The sequence below is a fragment of the Syngnathoides biaculeatus genome, chromosome 23 (assembly GCF_019802595.1).
Source record: "Syngnathoides biaculeatus isolate LvHL_M chromosome 23, ASM1980259v1, whole genome shotgun sequence".
NCBI lineage: Eukaryota > Metazoa > Chordata > Actinopteri > Syngnathiformes > Syngnathidae > Syngnathoides > Syngnathoides biaculeatus.
In genome coordinates, this window is record NC_084662.1 from 20286118 (window position 1) to 20305937 (window position 19820).

At 39.6% G+C, this 19820-nt stretch overlaps 1 protein-coding gene across 4 annotated transcripts in view; it reads right to left on the minus strand.

Moving 5' to 3' along the window:
* cdc42bpab (CDC42 binding protein kinase alpha (DMPK-like) b) overlaps window positions 1–19820 on the minus strand; it is a 107509-nt gene that overhangs the window by 67292 nt on the left and 20397 nt on the right. The gene's annotated exons all lie outside the window — the stretch shown is intronic.

Here is a 19820-nt window from a genome sequence, read left to right on the forward strand (position 1 = left end):
GCACAAAGTCATCATTTCCCTTCTGAAAAACAATGTAAAACACTTTGCAGTGTGGATGAACTCAGTATTACACGCATAACATTAATAATAGGCTGGATTTTGACCAAGACCAATAGTAATTATATTGATACAGTTGTTGAATTATTTGACTAAAGGCAACAGGTCGGTTCTCTCCACAACATGACAACTTTGAACATTATTTTAGTTTAAAAAGGGGCCAAAGCACAAACATATAGTCATACCTCCATTTACAAAATTAATCCATTCTTGAAGTCATTTCATAACAGGAATCTTTCCTAAGTAGAAGCACATTTTGCATGTAAATGGCCTAATCCATTCCAAGATCCCCGTCAAAAATAAGCATTCAAAATACATAATGTAAAGAATAATAGAAATTATGTATTATGTAAAATTATCTTTGCCATTGGGCAACTATGCACAGAGAACGGTGAGTAGCAACCAAAAGCAACAGTGGGGGATGGAGAAGGAGGCAAACGTTTAAGAGAAAACATACGTACCAACGTACGCACATGCAACTTCATTCCACAAAAATCTCTTGTGGCCCATTGTGAAGGAAGATAAATTAAAAAAAAAAAACTCACAAAAAGTTGTGCTTTTGCAATGTGAGCTAGCTTGTGACAGTGTGTGACAGCGCTAGCATGAGTCGGTGACTGTCCAAGGGAAATCAAAAACATTATGGCTGAAGACTGACGTCTCTCCTAGCCAATGGGATGCCAGTAAGATGCCGCAATAGCCAATGGGGGAGGAGCTCTATCGCGCCATACAAACCACGATACAGTATGTGCATCGTGGGTCAAGATTGATATCCCTCCGAGCCAATGGGATGCCAGGAAGATGCTACGGTGATAGGTAATGGAAGAGCAGCTCTATTGATGTTTAGTGGAATTCGGGGGGTTGCTAATCCAGGACCTTTTTCCTTTCATATCCTGAATTTTCCTTTGTAACTACAGATGTTGCATAACCTGAATTTTTCATTACTAGAGACATTTGTAAGTAGAGGCACCACTGTATTTACAATAACAGCACTGCAGCCAGAGTAAAAGCAGCGGAAAACCGTGTATGGATGTGTATTGCTTGTCAAATTTGGAAAATGGAAAATGACATTTTTAGTCAAACAAATACCACTGCATTTGTCCACGCCCTGTGGCCACATGGTAAGTGTCATAATTTTATAGTACCACTAGTGTTCTGGGAAATGACATTTTCACCCAGTGAAAGTGTGGGAACGCCTTGGGTAAACTAAAACATAAGGTTAGTAAGTGCTCACTCTTGGAGTCAGAAACTGACAGACTGCTTTGACTGCTGCACACCATTACACACTGCGTAAGTCAGCAGTTATACTCAGTATTAGCGGAAAAAATACTTGGCCACGTTTAATTTCCTTATAGCCAGTTTATAAAAAAAAAAAAAGTGGACAGCTGCGTTCAATATTGCACTGAACAGAACGAAATAAAACACGGTGAAAGCATAGCCGTGTTCAATATTTTTCCCCTGCATCAATTCACATTTTTATATACACAACTTAATTTCAGGTACATCCTGTCTTCATGAATTTGAATTTTTACTGTGACAGATTTTTCGTTTATTATCAGAATTCAAATCAAAATACAAAAAGTTCATTCTTTGGCAGATGTTTCAGCAGAGCTGGTATAATGGTGTTTAATTCTGGTAACGAAAACAATGAAAACTCAGCAAAGTGTAAATAAACAACAACATTTCAGGCCCTGGAGGCAACCTATATTAGCATTAGTCATTGGTAACAGTCGGATTAATAAATGCTGGGAGACAATTATTCAGCACAGAACAAACGAGGGGGAGGCACGGTGCCGCAGCTGTAAAGCGTTGGTCTTACAGTTCTGGGGTCCAGGGTTCAATCCCGGACCTCCCTGTGTAGAGTTTGCATGTTCTCGCCGTGTCTGCGTGGATTTTCCCCGAGCACTCCAGTTTCCTCCCACATCCCAAAAACACCCAACATTAATTGGACACTCTAGATTGCCCCTAGGTATTATTGTGAATGGGACTATGTGCGCCTTGCGATTGGCTGGCAACTAGTTAAAGGTGTACCCTGCCTCCTGCCCGATGACAGCTGGCATAGGCTCCAGCAGTCCCACGACCCTTTTGAGAATAAGCGGTAAAAAAAATGGATGGATGGATGAGCACACGACTTAAACATTTATTGCGTCATTCCCACCATCGAGACACTCTGCTGCTGCTTTCTTTTTCGCTGTCATCCTGATACCGTTGGAGATTTTTTAAGCAAGTTATAAAGAGGACAACAAGCCATCACACCTCACACACACCAGCTTCTCTATCAAAAGTGATTTCACAAAGGAGTGCTTGAGCAGTGGATGCGCAATTCTTCATTACAATGAATCTCAGGTCACACAGTAAGGGGAATGGACCTAAGAAGAGGAAAACGTGATTAGTCGCTGAATGCTGAGTCAGGAGCTCCACCACATGCAACGTCTTTCATCTTGAAGCCCACAGGTCCTATCCACAACAAAGCACACATGCAAATATGTGCAGATCCACCCAATGATATGTACTTCCCCACATCAAAACCAGATGAATACTGAGCTGTTGTCTCGCTGTTCATCATCCAAATTCCATAGCCAGACGAATGTTAAAAAGTGCTGAGAATTTTGGGGTTGGGGGTGAACAGCAAGTTCTTTACTGAAATACATGGCCACTGACAACCTGTTATACTGACATGCAATATATTATTGGAATTTGTTTTGCATTTGTTTTATTTGACATGAGACAATAGGTAAGGTCATATACACTCACTTGACTGTATTCAGTAAGCAATGAACTAAGCCACATTTAAGTAGCAATCAATGTCTGCTTCCCTGCCAATGAATGGAGCATGGTTTGCTTTTATGTATTTATTTTTTTTACACTAAGAACAGCTAATTGCACCCAGTTATGTCATACCTGTTAACTCTAGTAAAATACACAGATAGACCCAAACATAGCAACAGTTTCTATGACTAGGTGTGGCATAAACCCCTGGCAATGACTGGATAAGTGTCAATCCAAGCACGGAGCTTGACAGGAGCTCTTTTGTCTTCAGGAGGTTTTGCAATGACTCCAGTTGGCGAGTCAAGATTGGAAAAAGATGACATGTCAGTCACAAGTAGCTAATGTATTGCAGTGGACATGAGAAGACATCTACATGCAGGTCGGCAATGAGCATGCATATGTAGGGTAACATTTGAAATCTACACTGTGAAGAAGACGGGTATGTTTGGCCTCAGGAGCCAGTTGAACTGGAAAAACATGAGTGATGCAAAACCTATCCATGTAGCTATGTTGTTTGCTAAACAAAAAAATCCAGAAGACTTATCTGGGCCATCTTTCTTTATCACACAATAAGGGGCATTTTTGCGCAGTTTCAGGCAAGTGTGTTTATTTGGGTAAAATGGCACACTTATTTCAGTAAGTATTTCAGTGGTTTGGTTTAGTTCATCTTGGCACATTTGCGTGACATTTCAGTCAAGTACATAGTAGCAGGCAGATCAGATAAGAGTGGTCAAAATGTACAGTGAAGAAAATAAGTATTTGAACACCCTGCTATATTGCAAGTTGTCCCACTTTGAAATCATGGAGGGATCTGAAATTTTTATGGTAAGTGTATGTCCACTGTGAGAGAGATAATCTAAAAAGAAAAATCTAGAAATCACAATGTATGATTTTTTTAAGCATTTATTTGTGTGATACAGCTGCAAATAAGTATTTGAACACTTGAGAAAACCAATGTAAATATTTGGTACTGTAGCCTTTGTTTGCAATTACAGAGGTCAAACGTTTCTTGTAGTTGTTCACCAGGTTGGCACACACACTGCTGGAGGGATTTTGGCCCACTCCTCCACACAGATCTTCTTTAGATCAGACAGGTTTCTGGGCTGTTGCTGAGAAACACAGAGTTTCAGCTCCCTCCAAAGATTTTCTATTGGGTTTAGGTCTGGAGACTGGCTAGGCCACACCAGAACCTTGATATGCTTCTTACGCAGCCACTCCTTGGTTTTCCTGGCTGTGTGCTTCGGGTCATTGACCATGATGTTTAGCTTGACCATCATGTTTAGTTTCTTTCATTTTCTAATGATTCCTCCAACAGTGGACCTTTTTTCACAGAGCTTCTTGGCAATTTCTCAGTTCATGTGGAGTTGTACAATTTTGTCTCTGGTGTCTTTGGACAGCTCTTTGGTATTGGTATTGGCAATGTTAAAAGTTTCAGTCTGATTGTCTTGTCGTGTCATTATGCAATTAATGACCTCATACAGGTGAGTCCGGTTCAGGATAATACATGGAGTGGAGGTGGACTTTTAACGGTGGACCAACAGGTCTTTGAGGGTCAGAATTCCAGCTGATAGACGGGTGTTCAAATATTTATTTGCAGCTGTATCACACAAATAAATCGTTGGAAAATCATACATTCTGATTTCTGGATTTTTGTTTTTAGATTCTCTCCCCCACAGATGACATGCACCTATGATGAAAATTTAGGACCCCTCCATGATTTCTAGGTGGGAGAACTTGCAATATAGCAGGGTGTTCAAATACCTATTTTCTTCACTGTATGCATGTACACACAGATCTCAGCACATTTTTCATGACAAAAGTACTCCATGTTGAAATGTGTGCTTGTATGTAATTGTTGGGTCTCCTCTGTGCTGGTCTGGGCCTGTATACCATTTCTAAAGTATCACCAGTATATAATGCTTCAAGACTTAATTTTGGGTAAAATATGCTTCAAGTGTCAAATATTTTGGACATTCAACTATTAGAATATGATCTAAATATTAACAGCATAGTACATAAGCCACAGCTGCACCTCACTAGGCCTAATTTCAGCAAGCATCAGGATTCACTTGCATTTGCAGTTTTCTTTGGCTGTGACTGGATTTCTTTAAAAAGCTGTAAAAGAATATGAATGGGTAAAGAGAGGAATATGCACTAAGTAAGCAAACTATCATTTGCCACTAGCTCAGTACTTACTGGCTAGCTGGCATTTGCTTGTAATTTGTGATCTCTACGTAGTGTTATGTGGTTTGTATTCCATATTTTAACATTACAGTGAAGTGACAGATGGTATTTTATATCAGTGCGTTGTCTAAGGTGTGTCAGCAAAGGCTTAGTTTTGATCATCATTCATGATTAAGGTTTACAAATTGTTTAACAAGCGCGTCTAAAGAAAGTGGGTAGTAGCAGTTTGAACGGTCAGCAGGCTTAACCCAGGCCGCAACGTTTCTTTGTACTGTTTTTCAATCTCTTAATAATTCATATCTAAGTCAAATTCTGAGGTAGCACCCTTGCTTAATCTGCACTATGCAAGCACAAGCCTTGTACTCCATGTTCTCTGTTGTGTAACACACGTCACACCCATCATTTCAGACGCTATTGAAGAAACCAAACACAAAGGCATGAACCTCATGTATTCTTCAAGTCATACAGCACATGTATTGTACAGGAGAGTCAGAAGGTAAAGTACTTAATTGAACCAAATAATACCACTTGGGTACATAAAAATCTACTAGGCTGTGTGTGTGCCTATCATAACGCATTCAACATCAATGAGTATACACTATTAAAAAAAAAGTAAGCTTTTCATCCAATACTCAGTGAACAGAACAATCTTCAGAATTTTGATGATTAGACTCACCTGTGGTTCAATGTTGGTTAAACTTTTTTTATCCAATCTAACATTTAGCTTTGAAAGATTTTTACTGGAGTGTAATGTGTGTGTGCGTATATATATATATATTTAAAATAATGTTTATGCACACAGTAACTTATTTGCAATTAATGGGATGAGTACTTTTATAATAGAATTTCTTGGGAAGAAATCTGTTGCCCTGTAGTCATTTCTGTTGAGCACTGTATCATTTTGTATAATTGTGTGTTAGGGTCATGTCAAGAACTAACTGGTGGGTATTTGAATATGAAATAATTTGGTATTATGTTTGGCAAAGATCAGCATGAAAAAAAGAACAAAGGTGAAATCAGTGTGTTAATGAACTCCCCTGTCAGTACTGAAGTGATTGTTCATTATCTAAGGTTGAGGAATTCTCAAGTTACCACTACGCTCCCTCTCGATCAGGATTTTCGAGGCCGATTACTGATCAGCAAGTGAAAAACCACAATAACCAATCACCAATCTGATCAAAGATGAAGTAATGCGTCTAGTTACATTAAACTTTACAGTGTAAAGCTGACACAATCAGGATTTTTGGGGCTGATCATTGATCAGCAGGTATTAAAAAACGATAACCAATTGCCAATCCGATCACAAAATTGAGCAATGACTATTTAAATGACCTGTTCATTTACTGGATATACATACGTACTTAATTGGTCAAAAAATATATACATATTTACAATAAATGTATCTTTGTTCATTTGTTTATGACAATGAGGCATAGCGAGACGGAACATATTAATGGTCTTCTACTAGATGGCAATAAGTACAAAGGAATTAATGCATCTACTTTTTGTGACATTTTTGTTTGTTGGGTGTGCTGTGACATTTTTTAATCGCAAAGTACGTCTTAGCTCCAAAAATGTTTGAATTTGCTGCTCTGGGTCAATATGTTTTCATCAGAAAGGCAGCATGTTTACACAATCACGAGCTTTAGCACTAGCTTGATAGGTTACATCACATTTTGTTGCCAAGCCGTATCATATTACAGCCAAGTGGACATACCTCAAGCTAGCCTTACAAAAATTCCTCTCCTATCATGAGCACCGGTGACCACAGCACGTTTTTTCCCCCATTTTCTTATAATATAGTCGGTGCATTCCACATGTGTTCCCATCAGTAATGGGTGACAATTTACTTGACAAGATAAAGCTCAAGATGGTAAAAAAAACTAATGTGGAAGTATCAACATATGGGATTATATTGCAGTAGTTTGTCTTGTGGCGGCATGGTGAAGCTGCTGGTTAAGTGTCGGCCTCACAGTTCTGAGAACCCAGATTCGATCCCGGCCCCGCCTGTGTGGAGTTTGTGTGTTCTCCCCGTGCCTGCGTGGGTCTTCTCCGGGCACAATGGTTTCCTCCCACAACCCAAAAACATGCAACATTAAGTGGACACTCTAAATTGCCCCTACGTGTGATTGTGAGTGCGAATAATTGTCTCCATGTGCCCTGCTATTGTCCAGGGTGTACCCTGCCTCCTGCCCATTGACAACTTAGATGGGCTCCAGCACTCCTCACCACCCTCGTGAGGATAAGGGGCTAAGAAAATGGATGGATTGTCTGTCTTGTAGTCTGATCCACGCATTATGTGTCTTAGCCATATCATCTCCCCTATACAATCGTATTATTTTCCATTTTTAATAACTTTATTGCCTGTCAATTATTTACAGTTCTTTGTCAAAATACGCATGAATGCTTAAAAAAAAAAATCGCTTTGGTATTAAAATATACTGGGCACGAACGTGACTCGGAGTAAATGACGCTTTGCAGAGCCGATCAATGGCATCATTGAATTATGAGAAAGCTGGTCAACCAATCAGCATAAAATGCTCATCGATTTCACCGATAATCACCTTTACATGGTGTTCATTTATTATATATATATTTCTGTAGTGTATAAAGAGTATTTTCAAAATTATTAAGATAAATTGTCTATGGCCTCTCGGAGACATTGAACAATTGGCCACTGACATACATTTAGGTCATTTTAACCTTACAAGATGACATATACTGAAATAGTGGGTGGTAACAATGCAGTTCAATTAAATACCGTTAATGACATTCTTACACAAACTTTCACACTGTCCAGATTATATGGACGGGTTTTCAAAACTTTGCATCCGTTCACCCACTCCCCCCACCCCGCATTTCTTTTAGCTGTGCAGAGACTGCAAATAACGCGTTTAAAAAAAAAAAAAAGCTTGTGGTTACGATTTCCCGACCAACCAGAAAAATTCCCGCCGACCCGAACATTTTTACACCATGTAATAAATACTGCACATCAGGGGCATTTTTCTCCACTCGCCTAATGGACTTATTTGTGTTTGTCAGACACTGCAAAACAGTCGCACACCAATTTTTTTTTTTATTGACAAAATTAAAAAAAAGAAAAAAACTTTTGGTCATCAGATAGTTACAGTATTCCACAAGATGACATAACTGCTTGAAATAAACTAGATTTTGAATTCATATGCCACAGCAATTCAGAGTGGAAGTGTTTTGCAATAATGCTATTGATCAGATCGGCGAATTATGACATGGAAGCCGATCGGCCGATCAGCATCAAATAGTAATTATCCCCCAATACCAATCAAACCGATCAGCTCACTGTAAAGTCTACCTACAACAGACCATGACTGTGGAACAACAGAGGGAGAACATAATGGGACCACAAACATGGCTGTGAACAAATGGAAAAATAGTCATCTTCAAGACAGAACAGAAAGTGATACAGGATAGTCTGGGTGCAAAGGAAAGAACCAGTACAACAAGTCAGCAGTTGAGATAGTTACATTAAGTGACCGACCCTTACAACCACACCACACTCCAACCCCGTTCCTACTTCCAAAGTGGGATGGAGGGACATCTGGAAGCCATCATGGATATTATTTACAACCACAGTGAGGTAACGACACAAAAATGCAGTTTTCGAGAGACGGAGGGAAATAGATGGAAAGAGAAAAAGGGGGTGACTTTTCAGGATTAGACACAAGCAGAGGAAGGAACATGGGGATGGCCTTCCCCTTTGTCTGACCATGACAGGACCACTGGAACAGCGAGAGAACGCATGAGCTAGTTTTCCTCGAAAAATAAATGTAAAAACTATGCATTCATCATGAAAATGAAGGAGATCATAATTAATATAGAGCCACAACTACAGGCAGGATTTCATTGAGTAGCGCAGGTCATCTTCCTCCAGTCTAATACTGTAACTTGCAAGAAATCAGGCAGGAATCGCAATTTTATGATCTGCGATGATCATCTTGTGAAATAATTGACACAAATCATGCACTTTAAACGGTATTCACATGCCCCCAACATGTTTTGTGGCAGTATGGAGGTCCTGAGTGAAGCAAAGCACTAGCTTAAAGTTGTGAAATGCAATTGTTCCTTATTGCCTCAGGAGTGCCATCATATGGTAGCTTACATACACGCTAAAAAGCGAGCTGGCATACAGGCTGAGTGTAACCAGTGTGTAGTAATACAGCATTCCATTATTTGCGGATTTTTATAATTCGCGGGGGTGTAAAGGAACGTAACACCTGCGAATAATGAGGCAACACTGTACATCAATAACACGCTCAAGTTCCCTTTAGTGGAGTTTCCATCCTCTCTCTATTTTAAACTTTAGTTTACTTTTTCCAAATCTGCTTTCTGAATACTATCCTTAATCTGTTATGCTTCAATTTCTAAAACAGATCCATAGGAGTAGATTCAGAATTCATGCCAATGATGCCTTTAATTAAGAATTGAGCAAAAATGTAATCTTTTTTTTTCCCCCCACACAGCGACGCTGTATCCAACAATAAGATCATAGGGGAAAAACAAAAAGTCAAGAAGCATCAACTTATTTCAACAGCTCGGCAGAAGAAATTAAGTTATCGTGTCGAACGATACTTCTCTTCTTGAAAATATATACTGTTATGTTCAGGCAGGTGCACTTTAAAACACGCTCCAACCTCTCAAGTCAATGTGTTAAACCCACAATGCTAACAAATTGATGCAATTCTGTGTCAACACACCCTCCCCCAATGTGTGGATAAGGTGAGAACATCAGGAGAATTACAGGATATGGATGATACTAAGACGGGATGGATTTCTGTATACCCTGATAATACAATCAACATTAATGCCAGCCAAGGTGGTGTTTAACGATTATTTGTTTTTAATCAACATGACCATTCGCTCCACTAGATATCTTTGTCATTACTACAACATTTAGGTCATTCTGATTTTAAACCAACAATGTACATACTACTTTTGTTACTGTGTTAACTGTGTATTCTGTAATGTAAGAGTGGCAACTCTGTGTTGTTTTAACATCAAGTCAAAGAGCATGACAGATGTGTGTGTGTGTGCCCCCTTCTTCATGCATATAAAAATGCAAAAACAAAACGTTTTTAGAACTACAAATGAGTTGTGCAATTTTTTTCAATATTCAAGACTTGGTCTGGTTGTGGTCTGTGAAACAGACTGAAAGCTAGATCAGTTTTCTGTCTACAGGATGAAGCCAGAAGAAATATTTTCTCCTGCATTCTCAGGAACAAGTGACATTATGGAAGCATCCAAGCCTGACCCCAAGAGTCAGAAATACCATGCAGTATGAATGCTCGGTAACATGGACATTTTCCAAAGCTCCTGTGGTTTCACAAAAAAAAAAAAAAGGCACAGGATGTATACAAGAATGTAGAAATACTGTGGCACCCTGTTGACTTCCAGCAGCTCTTAATTTTAACAACGGGCAACTTAAAGTCAGCAATCAGCAGTATACATCCCATCCATGTTCAAATAATTTCTCAACGTCCTGACAGATATTACATCACAACTTTCCAATAGACTTTTCTGGGCACATAAACTTAAACCCCAGCCTTATGGAAAGTTGTGATGGTGGGTGGTTACTGTTACTATGTTACAGAACTCTGTGCCTCAAGTGGTGGAGGGATTGAGTCCTCTCGGGGCTATGCATTCCCATCCACCCTTTTGTATATACCGTAATTTCCGGCTGATAAACTGCGACTTTTTTCAACCCTGCAGCTTATGCGGTGATGCGGCTAATTTGTGCATTTTTTCTAACGACCGCAAGGGGGCACTTGAGCGTAAAAGGTAAGAGTGAGACCAGTGGAATAAATGTGCCGAGGAAGTGACTTTTACCGGTATGTTTTTTTTTTTTTTTTTTACTGGCCATGTTAGCACTGCGCTAGCATTAGCATGTTTCTGCTGCGTGTCAGTGATTTTTGCCGGTATTTTTTTTCCTCTTAAACCGGCCCGGTTAGTGCTGCGCTACCATTAGCGCTGTGCTAGCCTGTTGCTGCTGTGTTACTGCCGCGTCTTGGTGATTTTTACCGGTATGTTTTTTTTATTTATTTTTTATTATTATTATTATTTTTTAAATGGCCCTGTCAGCGCTGCGCTAGAGTTAGCACCACGCTAGCGTGTTGCTGCTGTGTTACTGCCGCGTCTGAGTGATTTTTACCGGTATGTTTTTTTTTTTTGTTTGTTTTTTTTTTTTTTTTTTTTATACAGCCCTGTCAGCGCTGCGCTAGCGTTAGCACCACGCTAGCGTGTTGCTGCTGTGTTACTGCCATGTCTCAGTGATTTAGGTATGTTTTTGTTAAAAGGGCCCTGTTAGTGCTGTGCTACCATGTTGCTACTGTGTAGCGGTCGCAACTTTTTTTTTTTTTTTTAACCAGCCTAGTTCGTGCTACCTTGTTGTTGCTATGTTAAGATAAGGTATTAAAACTTTGAAAACTCTGTGTACCGTCTTTGTACCGTCTTTTTTTCTGCTTATAAAAATAAAGAGGTGACCAGCTCTGTCAAATTCCATGCCAGAGACAGCATCAAAACTGTTATGTGACCGCTGTAATTTTTTTTTACTGCAATCGCGTCATTACCCCACGCCAATGGAGGTATGCTGTATCGGAAACAGTTGGGAGTCGCTTAAAGTGTATCTCACAATATTAATATTATTTGATTTTTCAAATGTGAAGATATCCCTTCGCAACCGATTCAAAGAGGCCCTTGAACATCTGCTGCAAAGCAACCAGCAATGGTCCATCAGGAGGCTCTGGACAATAAGGAATGAAATAAGGAATGCATGAGAACACTTTATAAAATGAAAGGGTTAGTCCACCGAATTGTGTGAAACTATCATTTGACAAGGTCCCATTGAGGACCACAAACAATCCATTCTTACAGGGTTCCTGTATTTTTCAGTTTAGAGGGAAAAGAGTGGGGGGGACAAAAACATTGAATAATAAAATGCATGTAAATGCTTCACAGTAAGGCTGCGGGATTAATCAATTTAAACGTTTCTTTTTTCGGGGGGGGGGGGGGTTCAGGGTCCGGGTGAAACAAAAATTATGTTTTCCCCTCTCCTCTTTCTGGATTCTGTAACTTGCTGAATACACTATTTACACTAAAGACATGGGGACGAACCGAGAGCAGCTAGTTTATTAAAGAGCCATCGTTTGTCAGTCTTTTGTAAATCAGGTTTGCAGCATTAGTCAATGAGCTGCAAAGTGTGGTGTGGGACTATTGAAACCAAAGCGTGATGCATGAAAGGGAAAACCCCGAACAGACAGACATGAGCTGAATTATTTCACAGTGTTTGTGTGACAAAGGAGCCCAGTGAAACAAAAACACAGATGTATGAATGGGTACCATGCCTGTTTATACATTGAAAAAGCAGCCATTTGTCCACAGTTCCAGACACTGATCCACTTCACTGGTGGTAGCAACTATGACAAACTACATACTGTGCTATATTTTATCCTAATGCATTCCACATTCAAACAGAGTTTAATCACATTAAGTCAATGCACTGCTTTTTACCCAACTTCTTGAGCTGTGACTTCACAATAAGTGCGTAAAAAAAAGTTTAACAATTACAGCACCATTAAATAAATTTCTCTTGGTTGGAAAATATGGGCCACAACCTCTCTATCCCTAAGTGCCTCAACAGAGATGGCTTTCCGTATAACTGTGACATTGTAACTAGGCTATAAACGAGAAGGATTTTTGGGGCTGATCGAGTTTAAAGAAAGACAACTAATCACAAATTAGACCAGAAGATGGACAATTGAGTTCATTCAAATAACCTGTTAACTTATTGTATATAATTTTGTACTTGATTGTTCCAAAACCATTTGCAATAAATAATGTAACTTTGCTCATCTTTTTTTACTGTATTCCAGTGAGGGACAGTGAGACAGAAGAAAATTAATGGTCTGCTATTAGATGGCAGTAAGTCCATACAGCAGTTAAAAAAAAAACTAATTAGAACAATAAAAAGATAAACTAGCTTTTGGATTCACGTATAGCGTGCACGACGGTGACGTAGCGTAAATGTCTCTCAGAGCCAATCCATGACATCACTCAGATGGGAGAAATATGACATCAAAACAAATCAACCGATCAGCAAAAACAAACAAAAAAACAGGGGCCAATTATCGGAGTACGGTCTAATTGTAAAATAAAAGGGCATGCCTTAAGCCTCAAGGTGTAGATAGACTTGTTTTCCTTGCTAAGAAATGTTGATTAGAACCACGCAATCTTCCGAGGATGTACCTAGAGCTGGAGAGCTAACTATTGTATGTAGGATGTTGTTCATGGACAAAGGTTAATGTGATTGGACCTTTTATTATAGGACCTTTGGTTTATGTGTTCAATGGCTGTTTTGCTGTTACTTATTAATTCCAAAGGGGATATGTTTGTCTTTTTATTGACATTATATTGACAAACTGTATTTAAGATTCCAATCCATTATTTTTTACTTTTTAGAATTTTTGATACAGTTGGCGACATGCAACCCCTTAAAGGAGGGTATAGGGTGGAGAAAAAAGAAAGGATCTCTTTAAAGGCTGGTCCTGTTCTTCCATTTAATTACACCTGCATAACCGGTGGACAGCGTCCATGGCTGGAGACAATGACAATTTTGGCTATTAAATCCACAGTAACATTAGAAAAGAACACATATGTCTTGCTGTAAAATCATGCATATATGCTTCTACACAACAAAACATACAAACGTGATTTATAATGTAAATGACGTGGTCCTGTTTTTTTACATTCATAAACTAACAATGGTCACATTGAGTATGTGGGGGCAGGGGAAATCGTGAAATCAATTTTACGTCATAATCACCCACAAGTATGTTCAAATATTTTTAGTAATGTTTCTTGGAGGTTCCCTGGAGTTTGCAGGTACGATATAAGTGACCGCTGATTTAAAGGACATCCTGTTGTTAACTTTACGAAAACTTATTTAGCAGCTGAATCTTTTCTTTAGGTTCAAGGGTCTGCAACCAACAGGCCACAAATTAGGATGGGCTGCAAAGAGAGACCACACAAACTGTTTTGTTTTTGGGCAGGGCAAAAGACACCTGTAACTCTGTCAAAACACTTATCTCGATCATGTGATACAGGGGAAAAGTCAGATGGAATAGGCTAGAGCTACCCACGACTCTGAACAAAATAATGGGTATAGACCAGCGGTCGGCAACCTTTGACACCGAAAGAGCCATTTGAACCCGGTTTCCACGGAAAAGAAAACACTGGGAGCCGCACATCTAAAATGAAGAAAAAAAAAAAACTTCTACTACTTTACCGCAGCATGTTTCTCCATTGGCTTTGCCGGGCTTGAAAGTCGCTCAAAATAGACGGCGTTTCAGCGGGTATACCCGCTTCCGCAGTGTGACGTCTATTTTGAGCGATGAAAAAATAATATCAAGTAATTTAATTAATTATTTTAATATTTCAAGATCACAATCTTCAAATTTAGAACTAAAATAATATAAAAACTAACACAAATAAAACGCACTTCAATTAAATACAAAACATTTTTTTTAGTAATTTATTTTCCCAAGCCAATCAGAGCCGCATTATAAGGATGAAAGAGCCGCATGAGGCTCCGGAGCCGCGGGTTGCCGACTGCTGGTATAGACAATAGATGCATCTATATTCTTTAATAGTAATTGTAGCTGCAACAACACAGAATGTTGCATTATTACATTGTGTGGTCGATTTATTAATTTATTGAGGATACTTGAATTTCACATGCTAAATTTAGCTTCATTCTGCATGCTTGGCTAATAATTTAAACAGTGAAAATTAAGGGTGTGCAGAATTTTGTCAAATTTAACTGTTTAAGTAGATAGAATGGCATGTGAATATAGAATGTTAACGCAAAGAAATCGGTAAAGAACTACATTGTCTTTTTAATTACTGAACACAAACAAATAACTGAATAGGAAAACCAATCAGCTTTAGCACGCCCGATTTAAAACTAGCAGGAAAAATTTAAGTGTGAGCCATTTAGGATGGATGCACTACTTTAAACTTTAACAACTAACAAGATTCTTGCACAGTAGCCGGCAGAGACCGAGATAACAGGTAGGAGACGAGTGACCTCACTGATAAGTAGAGGTCTGCGTGGGAAGAAGTGTGAGCAGTGATTTGACGAGGACGTAAGCCATCTTGCTGAATGTGTAGACATTGCATCTCAACAGACTCGAACTGCACGCTGAACTTGTCAATCCCACCGGATAGATGCCAAGATATAATTTCAACTTTCACCCAACAAGATCTACTGCCACACCTGTCTCTTCACATTTTATAACGGAGCTGCATGCCTCACATGGTAAGACATGAAAAAGGCAGGCCGCAGTCATGTTTCCGTCAAGGTCTTGGTTCATGTTCCACATCTCAAACGTGGTAAATCTTGGATAGGTGAAAAATTACTTTGCTACTACCCACCCAATGGGCAGCTGTGTTTTTGCATATTCAGAGAGGACAAAAAAAGTTATGTCATCACCACTATGAGAAAAGTAGGTGCACCATATAAATGTCACATCTTAAATTTTGATTCAGAATTATTAGTTGCAAGTGTATAACACAACTAAAGTACAGTTCAGTGGTCAAGGCTCATACAGTAATTGTGTGACAGATACAACAAAAAGTTTCCCCAAACTTTAGCAAATGGTTTTGACCTGGTTGGATTTTTTTGATTCACTGTTTACTTAAATTCTGTAACAAAAATATGACAAAATAATACGAGGGGCAGTTGCATAGATAAATTATACAACACGCTTTCAAGCCCACCACTCCCATGTAAAGTGCAACAAGCTTGAGTACAGCCTGGAGTGCTCTCATGAGTCAAACTTTGGTTGTGATCCACAGAGTGCCAAATGTGTCTGCTTTCTACTTTACATTTATGCTTTCTCCTATCTCCAGTCCGGCATGTCGAAAGTGTGCCTGTTTTGCCTTGATTTAAACTTCCTTTAACTGGTTTAGTTTACTTATTTTATGCCTCTATTTTTTTGCCTTGGTGAACGAATGTTCTAAATAAAGAATCAATTAACTACAACACTAAAAGGACTCTTGTGAGAATGAACCATCCCGACTACATAATTATAGAGTAGATATAGCCAGTGGGCCAGCTGCATTAACTTATTTTCCACAGTAAGTAATTCTTGTCTTACCTAGAACATTCAAGGTGACCCTGTTCCACATGGTAAGTGAATTGACAGTAATGCTGTGTTAGCCGGTCATTTTTCGGTGGGAATAGGATAATGTTGTAAATTGTTTATTTTCCTAATACAATGTCAGTTGATGGCTTTTCCACAGGTCAGTTCAGCTATGTGGGACTAATTTAATATAATCATTAACTGCTGATAATTTTAAAGCAGTTATACAGAAGCCTAATTATAGTCCAAACTTTTTGCACCTTTTTCACTCTGAATCTCTCCTTGTATGCTTGCATGTGTGTGATCTGGTTTTATGTGCCTTTCACTTTATTCAAGTGAGGGGTCATGTTTTGAAATGAATGGAAAACCTATATATATATATTATTTAAAGGCCATTTCAGAAACTCTGGGAAGAGGCCCCAGGGACAACCCAGGACACGATGGAGGGACTGTCACTTAGCCTCAGGATCCCCGAAGAAGAGGTGGACGAATTGGACAGGGAGATGCAAATAAGAGGTTCTCTGCTTAATCTTCTGCCCATGCGACATGACCCCGTATAAGTGGATGAAAATGGATAGGTGGATCCCCAAGTCCTACTTATTTGTACATTTAATTACTTTTTTGAATTACACTGAAAAAAGGTAAACTTTGTTTGGGGGACCAAACAGATCAAGTCTATTCCCATTTACTTAAATGTAAAACATTGCTTCGGTTTGCAAACAAAGTTCCACTGTCTGAGTAATAGACAGGTGGAGAACGTGTATTTCAATGAGTCATGGCTATTGAATATGACATGACTAAAGGCTAAACAAACAAGGCAGGGTTAAACTGTTGTGTCTGGATTATGACCTTCCATCTGACGGATGAAACAGCACGAGGAGGTACTATATATATTGTATAACAACAAAAGGCAGCTCACTTTCCAGTGACAATTGAGATGGAAATCGCAGCTCAGCCGTATTTCTCCATACCAAAAGAAGAGTCCGAAAACAATGACAGGGTTCTCGTATCTAGTGATTTCTCGGGCGCGCGCTGGGGAGGTGGGGGGGCTTTTACACAGGTGAAACATTTTTGGTTAGACCCACAACCTCAAAAAGGAAACTTTTTCTGAATGTAAGCAAGAGGAGGAACCCTGCTCACAAGTAAATGTGTAAACAGATTGTCAAGCGATTCACGAGACTTACACTTTATCACTGAGAACATCCAGACAATGCAAGTGATTCAGGCTGGAGGAGGAAGGATTATGGACCATCAGATCAGCAGCATGTGAGACATCAAGTTAATGAAAACCATTGAGTCGGAAGATGGTTGAACAGTGCTGGCATACAGTAGTAGTTGCTCAGCTAAATGTACTCAAGTCATGCATAGTCACTTTAGAAGATGGGAGGTCAGGACAAGCCGCAAGAGACAAAAATGAGACAAATGCAGCAATGTAGTTATATACAAAGTCTAAAAACAGATCAGGTTACTATCAGATTTAGAGCTGCCTTGTGGAAGACTGACTTATGAAAAGATGATTATTATGTTGATAGTGGTGGCTCAGGGGCGGAGATCTATGTTATTGATGTAAATACGATGCAGAAATTGGAATGACATGACTTCAGGGCTCTGGGCAGAAAAACATCTGGAACTCAGGAATCTGTGATTTATTTTAAATTATTTCAAAAGTTTACTGAGGCATCATAGAGCCAAAATTACACCACAAACAAGAAAAACTTGCTTTGGTAAAATATAACACCTTACTGATATTTGATTTTGTTAGTTACAGTTTATTTGGTGCATGACAACCTCAGACTTGTTCCCATGAACAGCAACGAGCTGTGATCCTTAAGCATCCCATAGCATAGCATACTTATGAATGATAGTGTGCCCAGGACAATTTCTTTTTACCCTTTGTTTTCTATTTGAACAAATGTACTTTTTTTCCTCAATTTTTAAACAAGATTATATTTTGAAAATATTTCCATATTACACTTACCCTTATAGCTCAAGTGTCATCAAACGGATGATTTATGGTATATTATTAATGAAAAACCCACAGCCAATATGGTCCCATGTGTTTTTTCACCACAAAACATGATTTTGACGTATACAGCTTTTTGGAACTCCCGCCATGAAAATCCTCTCGAGGGATTTGTTTTCAAGAAGAAGCAGAAAGTGACGTGAAGGACAGAGGCACCACCTAGTGGACTCGTTTGTGTCCATTAGTTTTACCTCCGGGAAGGTAGCTCGTTGTTCCTTTGTGTTCGCTAGAATGCCGGCTCATTGCATTGCTGGACATTGCTTGAACACTCGGGAAAATGGAATTACTCTTCATAAGTTTGCAAGAGACCCTGTTCATTGTGAAAAATGGATTGCACGGGTGCAGAGGACGAGAGTTTTGTGGGTTCCAAATAACAGGTAGGTGTGTATACAGCTCCAAAAAAAAAAAAAAAAAAAAAAAAAAATTTTGGGGTGGACCACGTAATCGGTCTCTCTCACAACGTAGCAAAAAATCCGCGTATGAAATGTGTTGATGTGCGCATACAGCTACTAAAAAAAAAGTGTGGGGCGGACCACGTAGTCGGTCTCTCATAACGTAACAAAAGATCCGCGTATGAAATGTGTTGATGTGCGCATCGCCCAGCCAACAATGTCTCGATAGTGTTCGAGTACTGCGGCGACTTTGAACATACCCCTAAAAGCAACATAGCTAGGGTCCACCTCCTCTTTATATGCCACCACGGGCGCCGAAACTCAGCCACACCAGCTAAGGCGCCGCGTTCAGCGGTCACAGCTTCTGCGAAGGCTCCGCGTGGGGCTTTGCGACGGGGGCGGCTCTGAAGAACGCAGCCGAGAATGAGTTACTCAGTCGCGTGCGCACATAAAGCGCTCCGGCTCGACTGTGACTAAAGCAGCACCCCTCGGCTCTGTCATAAGCCACACCGGCCAGCTGCGATGAGCCGCGATGGCTCATCTCCGCCGCGGGAGTGGATCGGACGGGATGTAGTTTGGCCGTGATCGGATATCATCTGAATATGACTCGAAACAATAGTGTAATATTGCCCTGAGGGATCGAAACAATAGTGTAATATTGCCCCGGTAACTTCACTCTGTTGTGTGGTGTTGTCCTTTTCGAAAAGAACTTCGGTGTCAGAAGGGGCGTCGGAAAAATGCGAATATCTTTGTTGTTTGGCTTCCGTAGTAGCAGGCATCGCGCGTTTTCAACGGCGGAAGTGACGATGACGTCAAGGACAGATGACGTGACTAATATGGCGACCACTTGGATGTAGAGGGACACTTAATTGGGCAACTTTGTGCATGGATGACACGCGCTCCGCTCAATTTTTTTTCCCGTATAGACATTGAAGTGAATACTGTTATATGTATTTTTCATTACAATATCTATTTTAGAATGTTTATAGGGATGACACCTGGGCTTCAAATGCTATTTGTCAAAATTCAACCCCAATTCAGGTGAAATCAAAAGCATCCATTGTAACTAAATGTTTTTTTTCCTTTGATACTTTTATTTTTGCTCTGTTTACTGTACCTTTTTTACCACAGAAGGGATTAATTCCATTTCCATTATTTTCTATAGGAATGATTTGTCAATCCCCAAAAAATTGGGAGTTGACCAGCTTTCCGGGGTGGTTCATG